Raw genomic sequence first — 13,414 nt, 5'->3', positions numbered from 1 at the left:
TAGGCAGCACCTAGCATATCTAGGCCAGCACAAGGAAGGACATGAAGGCAAAGGCTTTCCTTAAATGATTGCCTGGGCCAGACAGAATTTCCTGTGTTCTCTATTGTTGTTCCTAATCAGCGATAATCACTGGACTGACCAGCACTTGCTGAGCAAGTTAGGTACTGCCATGCCACACATTAGCACCTAGAACACCAGGAGGAGCTGATGCAGAGGCCATGGGCTGTAGGACCAAGGCCCTGAGTGCACCAGCAACATCAGATTGATCAGCAGCCATGCAGAGAAGAGCACGTCCACAAGGACCTGAGTTACACTCAAGTGGATCCTCAGCAGAAGCAGGACTCATTCAATGTCCAGGTGCACTGATGTGAAGGGGAAGCTGCAGTGAAGTCAGATTTCAAGGAGATCCCAAGACCCTCCTGCTGCTGCAGAGCAGGTAACAGGTCTACTAAGAACTCAGCCTGTTATACAGTCACAGTCCTATGGAGAGACAGATACCATACACAGAATTTGAAGCAAAGTGCAAAGTACCCAGAATCTGAGTATCCAAGTCTGTTTCTTCAGATCAGATAACAGAATAGAAAAAAATGGAGAGAGAATCTAGTAGAAGCTAATGGTGGTAATGGAGGCCAGGTGCTGGTGGTGTTCATGATCTCTGCAGAGAGTTCACTCCAAATTTCAATGTGGATAATGAAAGTAGATTATGCTCACTGTATTTTATTACATTTGCTGTATTTAGGCTGATAATTCAAGCATGGAGGCTTAGAAAGGTGTAAGAATTCTACCACTCTTGAAACTACTACTCTTTTCTGGTCCCACAAGATAGAGACTAACAATGAGGTCAGCTAGGGGATCTGCTTCAGCTGGCACATTCTGGAAGTCGCAGAGTCAATCAGGTATCAGGTGTTTCTTTAGTACACCTGTCTGTTTCCATGGATCATTTTTCCAAGAGGCAGGCCATATTTCAGGGCCAGCTCTATCTACACAGGAAAATCTAAGAGATGATATGGATTTGTGTGTGACTGTGTAGCCAGGGGGACACTCATGTGGTAAAGTGAACTGAGCATGTTATCAAGCCTGGTATGGGTCCTGGATCTGTTGCTGCTGGTTGTGTGATTCACTCAGCTTCCTAAACAGTAGCATGTGTTCCTTGGTATCTTTGAAATATGCTAGCCTAGCCTAGACTACGTCTGAAAAGTCCTGGGTATATGGAGTTGCTGCCAAGTTATTTGGAGGAAAGTGCTTTTAGCTCATAGATAGGTGAACATTTCAATGTGATTTTGAAATCGGATCATGCTAGCCTTGTTGGGGAGCATTTGTAATGTTCAGATCTGTGACGACTGGAAAATATGACTTTCTGGCGGTGACTATCCTGTATAAAACTGGAGACAGAATCAATTTGAGTTTTTTCTTTAACACTTAACATTCTGGGAGAGAAAATGACTTCAAGCCTTGAATGTAGTGGCATGATTTGCGCCAAAATATGTAAGCAAGAAGATTACTCTGTAGCATGAACAGTTTCATTAGGAGTCTCTCAAACCGTTCTGATGGACAGAGTATGGGAGAGGGCAAGGCCTGATCTTTAATATTCAGTGTCCTTTCTGTAGGTTCTGGCGTATCCTTGACCTCAGAGTATTGCTGTAAGCATGAGGAAAAATAACTCATGTCCTTGACACAATGTCATTGTAGTCAAGACTAACTTTGAGGATCTGTTCTATTATGGGTCAATCCTAAGCCTTCCAGGATGCATTGACTACAAAGGCCCTGCGTCAGGTTAGCTCTGTCTTGTACCTTCACTACGTATCTCTTATCTGCTAGCAAAAAATGATGTGTTTAGATGAGTCCCCTTTGAGTGTGACAGAGTGGAAGGGAAAGGAAGACTCATGGTCGAGGACAGGAGAGTCTAATGAAGGCTGGGTCTCTTCTATAGACAGACACTTAGAGGTCACTGTAATTGTTTCTATGAAATATTAGTCCATAAATGGTTGTGTCTGCCCTCTTTTTTAAAATCACGTTTTTCATTGTTTATACAGTTATGATTTAGTGAATCCATCTGTGCTCTTGTGTGCCAACACATTTGTGTGGAGCTTAAAAGAAAAGTTGAGAATCAATTTTCTCCTGTCTTTGAATTGCTTGAGACCAAACTCTGATCCCCACCTTGGTTGCAAGCACGTTCACCGGCTGTGACATCCCATCAGTACATTATATACATATTTTTTTTTATTCGATATAATTTATTTACATTTCAAATGATTTCCCCTTTTCTAGTCCCCCCCACTCCCCGAAAGTCCCGTAAGCCCCCTTCTCTTCCCCTGTCCTCTCGCCCACCCCTTCCCAGTTCCCCGTTCTGGTTTTGCCGAATACTGTTTCACTGAGTCTTTCCAGAACCAGGGACTGCTCCTCCTTTCTTCTTGTATCTCATTTGATGTGTGGATTATATTTTGGGTATTCCAGTTTTCTAGGTTAATAACCACTTATTAGTGAGTGCATACCATGATTCACCTTTTGAGTCTGGGTTACCTCACTTAGTATGATGTTCTCTACCTCCATCCATTTGCCTAAGAATTTCATGAATTCGTTGTTTCTAATGGCTGAATAGTACTCCATTGTGTAGATATACCACATTTTTTACATCCACTCTTCTGTTGAGGGATACCTGGGTTCTTTCCAGCATCTGGCAATTATAAATAGGGCTGCTATGAACATAGTAGAGCATGTATCCTTATTACATGGTGGGGAATCCTCTGGGTATATGCCCAGGAGTGGTATAGCAGGATCTTCTGGAAGTGAGGTGCCCAGTTTTCAGAGGAACCGCCAGACTGATTTCCAGAGTGGTTGTTCCAATTTGCAACCCCACCAGCAGTGGAGGAGTGTTCCTCTTTCTCCACACCCCCTCCAACACCTGCTGTCTCCTGAATTTTTAATCTTAGCCATTCTGACTGGTGTAAGATGAAATCTTAGTGTTGTTTTGATTTGCATTTCCCTAATGACTAATGACGTTGAGCATTTTTTAAGATGCTTCTCCGCCATCCGAAGTTCTTCAGGTGAGAATTCTTTGTTTAACTCTGTACCCCATTTTTTAATAGGGTTGTTTGGTTTTCTGGAGTCTAACTTCTTGAGTTCTTTATATATATTGGATATTAGCCCTCTATCTGATGTAGAATTGGTGAAGATCTTTTCCCAATTTGTTGGTTGCTGATCTGTCCTCTTGATGGTGTCCTTTGTCTTACAGAAACTCTGTAACCTTATGAGGTCCCATTTGTCAATTCTTGCTCTTAGAGCATACGCTATTGGTGTTCTGTTCAGAAACTTTCTCCCTGTACCAATGTCCTCAAGGGTCTTCCCCAGTTTCTTTTCTATTAGCTCCAGAGTGTCTGGCTTTATGTGGAGGTCCTTGATCCATTTGGAGTTGAGCTTAGTACAAGGAGACAAGGATGGATCAATTCCCATTCTTCTGCATGCTGACCTCCAGTTGAACCAGCACCATTTGTTAAAAAGGCTATCTTTTTTCCATTGGATGTTTTCAGCCTCTTTGTCGAGGATCAAGTGGCCATAGGTGTGTGGGTTCATTTCTGGAAATTCAATCCTGTTCCATTGATCCTCCTGCCTGTCACTGTACCAATACCATGCAGTTTTTAACACTATTGCTCTGTAGTATTGCTTGAGGTCAGGGATACTGATTCCCCCAGATTTTCTTTTGTTGCTGAGAATAGTTTTAGCTATCCTGGGTTTTTTGTTGTTCCAGATGAATTTGATAATTGCTCTTTCTAACTCTGTGAAGAATTGAGTTGGGATTTTGATGGGTATTGCATTGAATCTGTATATTTCTTTTGACAAAATGGCCATTTTAACTATATTGATTCTACCGATCCATGAGCATGGGAGGTTTTCCCATTTTTTGAGGTCTTCTTCCATTTCCTTCTTCAGAGTCTTGAAGTTCTTGTCATACAGATCTTTCACATATTTGGCAAGAGTCACCCCAAGATACTTTATATTGTTTGTGGCTATTGTGAAGGGGGTCATTTTCCTAATTTCTTTCTCAGCCTGCTTATCCTTTGAGTATAGGAAGGCCACTGATTTGCTTGAGTTGATTTTATAACCTGCCACTTTGCTGAAGTTGTTTATCAGCTGTAGGAGCTCTCTAGTGGAGTTTTTTGGGTCACTTAGGTAGACTATCATGTCATCTGCAAATAATGATAGTTTGACTTCCTCCTTTCCAATTTGTATCCCTTTGACCTCCTTATGTTGTCGAATTGCCCGAGCTAGTACCTCAAGTACAATATTGAAAAGATAAGGAGAAAGGGGGCAGCCTTGTCTGGTCCCTGATTTCAGTGGGATTGCTTCAAGTTTCTCTCCATTTAGTTTGATGCTGGCTACCGGTTTGCTGTATATTGCTTTTACTATGTTTAGGTATGGGCCTTGAATTCCTGTTCTCTCCAAGACTTTAAGCATGAAAGGATGCTGAATTTTGTCAAATGCTTTTTCAGCATCCAATGAAATGACCATGTGGTTTTGTTCTTTGAGTTTGTTTATGTAGTGGATTGTATTGATGGATTTCCGTATATTGAACCAACCCTGCATTCCTGGGATAAAGCGTACTTGATCATGGTGGATGATCGTTTTGATGTGTTCTTGGATTCAGTTGGGAAGAATTTTATTGAGTATTTTTGCATCGATGTTCATAAGGGAAATTGGTCTGAAGTTCTCTTTCTTTGTTGGATCTTTGTGTGGCTTTGGTATCAGCGTAATTGTGGCTTCATAGAAGGAATTGGGTAGTGTTCCTTCTGTTTCTATTTTGTGGAATAGTTTGAAGAGTATTGGTGTTAACTCTTCTTTGAAGGTCTGGTAGAATTCTGCACTGAAACCATCTGGTCCTGTGCTTTTTTTGGTTGGAAGACTTTCTATGACTCCTTCTATTTCTTTAGGCTTTATGGGACTGCTTAGATGGTCTAGTTGGTCCTGATTTAATTTTGGTGTTTGGTATCTGTCAAGGAAATTGTCCATTTCCTCCAGATTCTCCAGTTGTGTTGAGTACAGGCTCTTGTAGTAGGATCTGATGATTTTTTGGATTTCCTCAGTTTCCGTTGTTATATCTCCCTTTTCATTTCTAAGTTTGTTAATTTGGATACTTTCTCTGTGCCCTTTGGTCAGTCTGGCTAAGGGTTTATCTATCTTGTTGATTTTCTCAAAGAACCAGCTCCTGGTTTTGTTGATTTTTTTTATGGTTCTCTTTCTTTCTACTTGATTGATTTCGGCCGTGAGTTTGATGATTTCCTGCCTTCTACTCCTCCTGGGTGAAATAGCTTCTTTTTGTTCTAGGGCTTTCAGGTGTGTCATTAAGCTGGTAATGTATGCTCTCTCCATTTTCTTTTTGGAGGCACTCAGGGCTATGAGTTTTCCTCTTAGCACTGCTTTCATTGTGTCCCATAGATTTGGGTATGTTGTGTTTTCATTTTCATTGTGTTCTAAAAAGTCTTTAATTTCTTTCTTTATTTCTTCCTTGACCAAGGTATCATTGAGTAGAGTATTGTTCAATTTCCACGTGTATGTGGGTTTTCTATTGTTTCTGTTGCTATTGAAGACCACTTTTACTTCATAGTGATCAGGTAGGAGGCATGGGATTAGTTCGATCTTCTTATATTTGTTGAGGTCTGTCTTGTGACCAATTATATGGTCGATTTGGAGAAGGTACCATGAGGTACTGTAAAAAAGGTATATTCTTTTGTTTTAGGATAGAATGTTCTATATATATCTGTTAAATCTAATTGGTCCAAAGCTTCAATTAGTTTCATTGTGTCCTTGTTTAGTTTCTGTTTTCCTGATCGGTCCATTGAGGAAAGTGCAGTGTTGAAGTCACCCACAATTATTGTATTAGGTGCAATGTGTGCTTTGAGTTTTAATAAAGTTTCTTTTATGAAAGAGGGTGCCCTTCCATTTGGAGCATAGATGTTCAGGATTGAGAGTTCTTCTTGTTGTATTTTTCCTTTGACCAGCAAGAAGTGTCCCTCAGAGTCTCTTTTGATGACTTTGGGTTGAAAGTCAATTTTATCTGATATCAAAATGGCTACTCCAGCTTGTTTCCTGAGACCATTTGCTTGTAAAATTGTCTTCCAGCCTTTTACTCTAAGGTAGTGTTTGTCTTTGACCCTGAGGTGTGTTTCCTGTAAGCAGCAAAATGTAGGGTCCTGTTTACGTATCCATTCAGTTAGTCTGTGTCTTTTTATTGGGGCATTAAGTCCATTGATGTTAAGAGATATTAAGGAATAGTGATTGTTACTTCCTATCATTTTTGACGTTATTTTTTAAATTTGATTGCTTAACTTCTTTTGGGTTTGATGAAAGGTTACTATCTTCCTTTTTCCAGGTTGAAGTTTCCCTCCTTGTATTGGTGTTGTCCTCCTATTATCCTTTTTAGGGCTGGGTTTGTGGATAGATATTGGGTAAACTTAGTTTTGTCGTGCAATATCTTAGTTTCTCCATCTATGGTGATTGAGAGTTTTGCTGGATATAGTAGTTTTGGTTGGCATTTGTGTTCTCTTAGAGTCTGCATGAGATCTGCCCAGGACCTTCTAGCCTTTATAGTCTCAGGTGAAAAGTCTGCTGTGATTCTGATAGGTCTTCCTTTATATGTTACTTGGCCTTTTTCTCTTACTGCCTTTAATATTCTTTCTTTGTTTAGAACATTTGGTGTTTTGATTATTATGTGACGGGAAGTATTTCTGTTTTGGTCCAGTCTGTTTGGAGTTCTGTAGGCTTCTTGTATATTCATGGGCATCTCTCTCTTTAGGTTAGGGAAGTTTTCTTCCATAATTTTATTGAAGATATTTGCTGGCCCTTTAAGTTGTAAATCTTCACTCTCATCTCTGCCTATAATCCTTAGGTTTGGTCTTCTCATTGTGTCCTGGATTTCCTGGATATTTTGGGTTACAAGCTTTTTGCATTTTGCATTTTCTTTAACTGTTGAGTCCATGGTTTCTATGGAATCTTCAGCATCTGAGATTCTTTCTTCTATTTCTTGTATTCTGTTGTTGATATTTGCATCTCTGTCCCCTGATTTCTTCCCAAGGCTTTCTATCTCCAAAGTTGTCTCCCTTTGAGTTTTCTTAGTTGTTTCTACTTCTGATTTTAGATCCTGGATGGTTTTGCTTAGCTCCTTCACTTGCTTGTTTGTGCTTTCCTGTAATTCTGTAAGAGATTTTTGTGTTTCCTCTTTCATGACCTCAGCCTGTTGACCAAAGTTCTCCTGTACTTCTTTAAGAGATTTTTGTATTTCGTCTTTCATGACCTCAGCCTGTTGACCAAAGTTCTCCTGTATTTCTTCAAGTGTTTTTTGCATTTCCTCCTTGTTGGCTTTTGTATTCTCCTGGATTTCTTTCAATGAGTTTTGTGTTTCCCTTGCAAGGGCTTCTAAATTTTGATCCATTTTCTCCTGAATTTCTTTAAGTATGTCCTTCATGTGTTCCTGTACCAGCATCATGACCAGTGATTTTAAATCCAAATCTTGTTTTACTGGTGTGATGGGGCATCCAGGACATGCTGGTAGAGGAGAATTGGGTTCAGATGTTGCCATATTGCCTTGATTTCTGTTAGTGACGTTCCTGTGTTTGCTTTTTGCCATCTAGCTCTCAGTGGTGTTACTTGGTCTTGTCAGTGCTGGACTCACTAGTGCAAGCTGCCCCTTCCCCATTGGCCTCTGGTGCACAGCTTACACCCTGCACTGCCTGTAGACAGGGTGCTGCTCTCCAGGCTGTTCAGATCCCGAAGCAGGCACCCGAAGGCTCCCGCTGGGGCCCGCAGGATTTACCAGAGCACACCGACTTCTCCCAGCTGGCCGCCCGGAATCCCTCGCTAGCCTCTTGAGGGACCTGGAGATGTGGTGTGGCTGCCCAGGCTGATCTGAAGCGGAGAGAGTTGAGCTGAGGGCTTCTGCCTGAGGCCTTGCCCCAGATTGAGTCTGTGGACCAGATGGAGCCCGTGTGCACCCCCAGGGAGCACCGAAGGTGTATGCTGCTGTGACCTCCCCTGTGTTCCGCTCACTCCGCTGGGCAGCCCATTCCCCAACCAGGCTGGCGCACACAAGGTTAGCCTGGCCGCCCAGTCCCTGAGTCCAGGCAAAAGCCTGGGAGGCCAAGGTCCGAGCAAAGTTCCCCTAGGGCTATGACTGTTAATTGGGTCCGCCAGGTGACCCGGATGGCCGGCGTGCGCGTCCGCGCTCCCCGAAAGCACCGGGAGAGTCTGCTGTGCTAACAATCTCCTGGGCGGGTTGACACACAGATGGCCCACCAAGCTGCCCAGTTCTTGGGGTCAGTCCTGTGCCTTTTGGAGCCTAGACCCCCGTTTTGTTAGCCTCAGGCTACGCTTGTTAGCCGTCTCTGCCCTCCCGAGCACTCTGGGTCCTGTAGGCAAAATGGCGGCGCGTGCGCCGGCCAGGGCAAAAAACCTCCTGGCTGGGTTGGCACCCCGATGGCCACCCGAACAGCCCAGGGCCTGGGTGCAGGCCAACGCCCGTCGGGCTCAGACCCCTGCGATGTTGGCCTCGGATTATTTTTGTGTACCTTAGTCTGTCTGATCTCTGGAGTCCGAAATCAAGATGGAGGTGAGTCTCTCCTGACTGGTGGGAAGCCGAGTTCTGAATTGGCTTCCATGCAGCGAAAGGCTCCGCAGAACCTCAGCTGCTTGCTGCCCGGCTGGTCAGCGAACGTCAGTGGTCGTGGGCGCAGGGCCTAACTGGACCCTGTGTCGCCTTGGTTCCACTGCTGATGGCCCTTCAGCTGGACGAGCCACTGCTGCACTGCTGCCGCCGCTGCCGCCGAGACCTTGACCCTCAGTGTTAATATTCTTATTTTGATTTTTTTATTGGAAATTTTAAAAAGAAAATAAGAATTCTTGAGAATTGCTGTTCTTTGGTTCACATTGGAAGGATAGAAAATGTAAAGACTGAAATGTAGAAAGAATTCTGGAGAAAGCATCTATAGTAATATACACACTCAACAATAAACAGCAAAGACAGAATGACCAACTACTCAACTTCTCAACAGCCAGAAAGTGTCACCCACCATAGTGGATGGATTTCCAACCTCAGCTTCTGCTTCCTAGAAAAGCCCTCACAGAACCTACAGATCCTGTGGTTTACAACCAAGTGTACACATTACAAGGTCCAAAGAATGATGCCTTTACATATTTGCAATGAAATGCCAACATTTATTGAAGATACACATATGGGCACAACTTATCTTTGACCACTTTATCTTACCTTAGCTTATGTAAATACTCTTTTAAGTAACTGATTAAATATGCAAACTATCATGTGTTGATTCAAAGATTATTTGTGTCATGAAACATTTGTCCTACTATGACATTGGATGCAGGGTATAAAATAACACGGTGAACAACTTTTAACAGAAATGTGTGAAAACACATTTTGGTAATATTTTGTTTCTTTTAGATACTGCCTAAAGGAAAATACTTGACCCCTGAAATCAGTCATACTTACTCTCCACTCTACAAACAAGTTCCATGTTTCCCTGATAAACCAGATTCTTTTTCTCCCTCTCCCTCTCCCTCTCGCTCTTCCTCTTCCTCTTACTTCCAAGGCCAAATCCTTATAAGTACCCTTTCCAAACACCATGGCCCTCTTATAGGAGGTTTTGATTGATTCCTGAACTGAAGCCTCAGTTGTCTAAAACTGTGACCTTGTTTGGTAATAAACTATATGGTGGCTTGAATAAGAATGACCCCACAGGCTCATGTACTTGAATGCTTAGTCCTTGGAGAGTGGCACTATTTGAAAAGGATTAGGAGTTGCGGCCCTGCTGGAGGATGGACTTTGAGTTTTCAGAAGTCCATTCTAGGCACAGTTCTATACCTGCCTCTATGCCTACAGATCAGATGTAGCTCTCTACTAGTGCTCCATTGTCTGCCTGCATTTTGCCATGCTATCCACCATGATGACAATGTACTAAATATCTAAAACCGTCAGCGAGCCCCCAATTAAATGCTTTGTTTTACAAGAGTTAGTTATCTTGGCTATGGGCAGCACTAGAACAGTATCTAAGACATACATACAACTTAAGATGATGTCCTACAAGGGTCAGGCAGATCTGTGCCTTAGGCACTATTTTCATTTTTGTAACCAAATTCCTGGCAAGAAGAAAATAAGGGCAAGTTTTAGTTTGGTTCACTATTGGATCATCATGGTGTGGAAGGTCTGATGACAGACATGTAAAGCTGTTTGCTTTCATAGCCAATTAGGATAAGGGAAAAAGGGAATTCCAGCAGTCAGCTAAATTTCTAGGTTTCTCCTTAGTTCCTTCTTAATGATTTTCTTCATTAAATATATCTACAACAGTTCCCCTTCTTAAACTACTCCTGTGCCTCCTCTTCACTATCAAATACACAGTGTCTTCTTGAAAATAACTCTTGTTATACACACAAGAATAAATATATAAATGTTGCCTGCTAGGTCCACTTACTGTGGCCTATTTGTTGATGTTGGTAGGGATGGCTACTGGGTATTAGATAACCAGTCAGAGGGCTCATCCCATGAAGACTAATTCTACCTCTCATTGCTGTTATTTGTCCACAGTTCTTTATTTAGAGCCGGAGCCTTGTGAAACTACTCCATCCCCACTGGCATGTCAGCAGCTGTTGTAATTGTTCGATCTTATTTGAGCAGCCCTATTGTTGAGATTTCTTTTTTCCCCTATGGTAACAGTTTATTTTCAAATTGGGAAAGGCATCTGAACTGGGTGCTTCTTTGGAGTGTGGGGGGTCCTGACTCAGCTGTAATCCAGAGGGACAACATGGTTCCCTTTTGGCAGGGAATATTTGACTGTTCACAGCCTGTCTGGACAGAAACATCCATTGGCTTGCAGGTGCGTGGTCCTGGGGAACCTGTTTTCCTCCACAATGGGGGCACTCTGAGGCCGTGGGGGGGTAGGTTGGGGGATATATCACAGTGCTCTGCTCAGACTGAAACTCAACATTTCTCTAAGTCTCAAAACACTCTTTAGAAGTTTCCATCAAACAAACACTGACATATTAAAAATAGTGCAAAATCTTAACATTTATATAAATAGCTCTAAATCCCTGCTTTTTTGGATTTTTTCTTTACAAGTTAATACACATTTTCAGAGTTGGCACTCAAAAAATTGCCACTTTTTTCCTCTTCTAGTTCAGAAAACAACTTTTTTTGAATAAGCCTCTTCCAACACAAAAATACTATTCTCCCACATACAGACTTCTCACATATATGTTCATTTATACATATATTCATTATATATATTCATTTATATAATATTGCACATGTTAAACAAAGGTTCTGTGCAAATATGTCTTTAAAGTCAAGTAAAGTCATCATGAACAAAAGAAATTAAGCATTCACCCATGGAGCTCAACTAAGAATAGTGAAGAAAAGACGAGTGGAACATTTTCTTTTTTGCCTTCAAGACACAAGGCTCACCAAAGAAACATGGTATTCTTTTTTTTTCTTTTTGCAAGCTTCTTGAGCTTCTGTTTTCAGACCACACAGAAAGGTAAACGTTTATACATAGACTGGAAAACTACCACATGCCACATGGCCTGTTTGTCCCCTGACTTCCTCCCTCTCCTCTCTTAGAAAATGCAGTTTTTCTGTGGTTTTGCCTACAGGTGCCTCGGTCCCCACTCCTAGCGGGGTGACCTTTCTGTTTCTCCTTTTCTTTCTCCAGTGGGGCAATGTGAGGTGATGGAGCTGGATCCCGTCCAGCAGGGAGGAGGACTGCCTTTTATTTTGCTGGTGCTGGAAGGAGGAGCCAGGTCAGAGACAAATGACCTCACTGTAGTTGGGAGGCTGCCCTTCCGTGTGCCCACCACTGCTGTAGCAGGTGCCACTGAAGCCCCGAGTTACTGAGCTATTGCTGAGGGGGTGGACAGGGGCCTCCCAGCATGGCGCTGTCTACATGGTGGGCTGGAAGCTGCTCCACTGCATGAAGGGGATCTCGGCAAGGCAGTCAGTGGGCCGAGGCTGGGCATAGACCTGCAGCTCCTGCATTCTTCCTGTCAGCTTACTCTCTGAGGGCCAGAGTCACCCTTCTGAATTCAGTCTGTCATCTCTTCCCCTGGCCTGGCTGTGTCAGCTGCTGAAGGAGCAGGCTGACAGCTTGTAGTGGCTCAGCAGGTACATGATCATCATCACCACCATCACCATCATCATTATGAGGATGACCAAGATCTCCATGAACTCCAGCTCCTTGATCTCTATGTTCAGAACAGAGAGCCCTGGCAGTTGCACATCCAGGAGACACTGGGCTGCCTGGTGGCTGTAGTGGCAGCGGTGGTGGTGCTGTTGACCCCGCCATCAAGCAGTCATGGGCAGCACAAGGCATGAGGTGCAATGCAGAGGGTGCAGGGGGCAGCCCTGTTTGGCCTGCCAGGCTTGGGCCAGGCGAACAGAGATCAGTGCGGTGCAGGCTCCTTTCGCTGCCAAGGTTCCGTGGCAAGCAGGGTACCCTGGCCGAAGAGAGGGAGTCCCGGGGAGGCATGCCCTGGATGTGCCACTTGCAGCATGCGGGTCACTGGTGGGTGGCCAGGGCACAGGGTTGCCAGGCTAGTTTGAGCACCAGGCATTCAGCACATGAGCAACTCCTCCAGCTCATTAAAGACCAAGGATATCGGTTGCCTTGTTGAGATTTTGTGAGATATTTTTTTATGGCAAGTTTTTTAAAAAATTTTTTTAATTGGATATATTCTTTGTTTTCATTTCAAATGTTGTCCCCTTACCTGGTTTCTCCCCCAGAAAATCCACTAACATATCTCCCCTCACCCTGCTCACCAGTCCAGCAACTCCTGCTTCCCTGCCCTGGCATTCCCCTATTCTGAAGTATTTAGCCTTCTCAGGACCAAGAGCTTCTCCTCCCTTTGATGTCTGAAAAGGCCATCCTCACTGGATATGCATCTGCAGCCATGGGTAACTCCATGTGTACTCTTTGGTTGATGGTTTAGTCCCTGGTAGCTCTAGGGGGTACTGGGTAGCTCATATTGTTGTTCCTCCTATGGCACTGCAAACCCCTTCAGCTCCTTGGGTCTTTTCTCTAGCTCCTCCATTGGGGACCCTGTTCTCAGTTCAGTGGTTGGCTGAGAGTGTCCCCCTCTGTACTTTTCATGCACTGGCAGAGCCTCCCAGATGACAGCTATATCAGGGTGCAGTCAGAAAGCACTTGTTGGCATCCACAATAGTGTCTAGTTTTGTAACTGTATATGGGATGAATCCCTAGGTGGGGCATTCCCTGGATGGTCTTTCCCTCAGGCTCTGCCCCACATTTTGCCTTTGTATCTCCTCCTGTGGGTATTTTGTTCTCCATTCTAGGAAGTACCAGAGTCCATACTTTGTTCTTCCTTCTTTTTGAGCTTATTTGATCTGTGAGTTGTATCTTGG

At 43.4% G+C, this 13,414-nt stretch overlaps 1 pseudogene; it reads right to left on the bottom strand.

The window, feature by feature from the left end:
- Positions 1–11,561: 11,561 nt before the first annotated feature.
- On the bottom strand, positions 11,562–12,285 carry LOC127690769 (protein TMEPAI-like; annotated as a pseudogene).
- Between the last annotated feature and the right edge of the window lie 1,129 nt (positions 12,286–13,414).

This window comes from Apodemus sylvaticus, chromosome 8 (assembly GCF_947179515.1).
Source record: "Apodemus sylvaticus chromosome 8, mApoSyl1.1, whole genome shotgun sequence".
In the NCBI taxonomy this organism is placed as follows: domain Eukaryota; kingdom Metazoa; phylum Chordata; class Mammalia; order Rodentia; family Muridae; genus Apodemus; species Apodemus sylvaticus.
The sequence above is the reverse complement of the archived record's forward strand: the minus strand, read 5'-3'. Positions and strand labels throughout refer to the sequence as shown.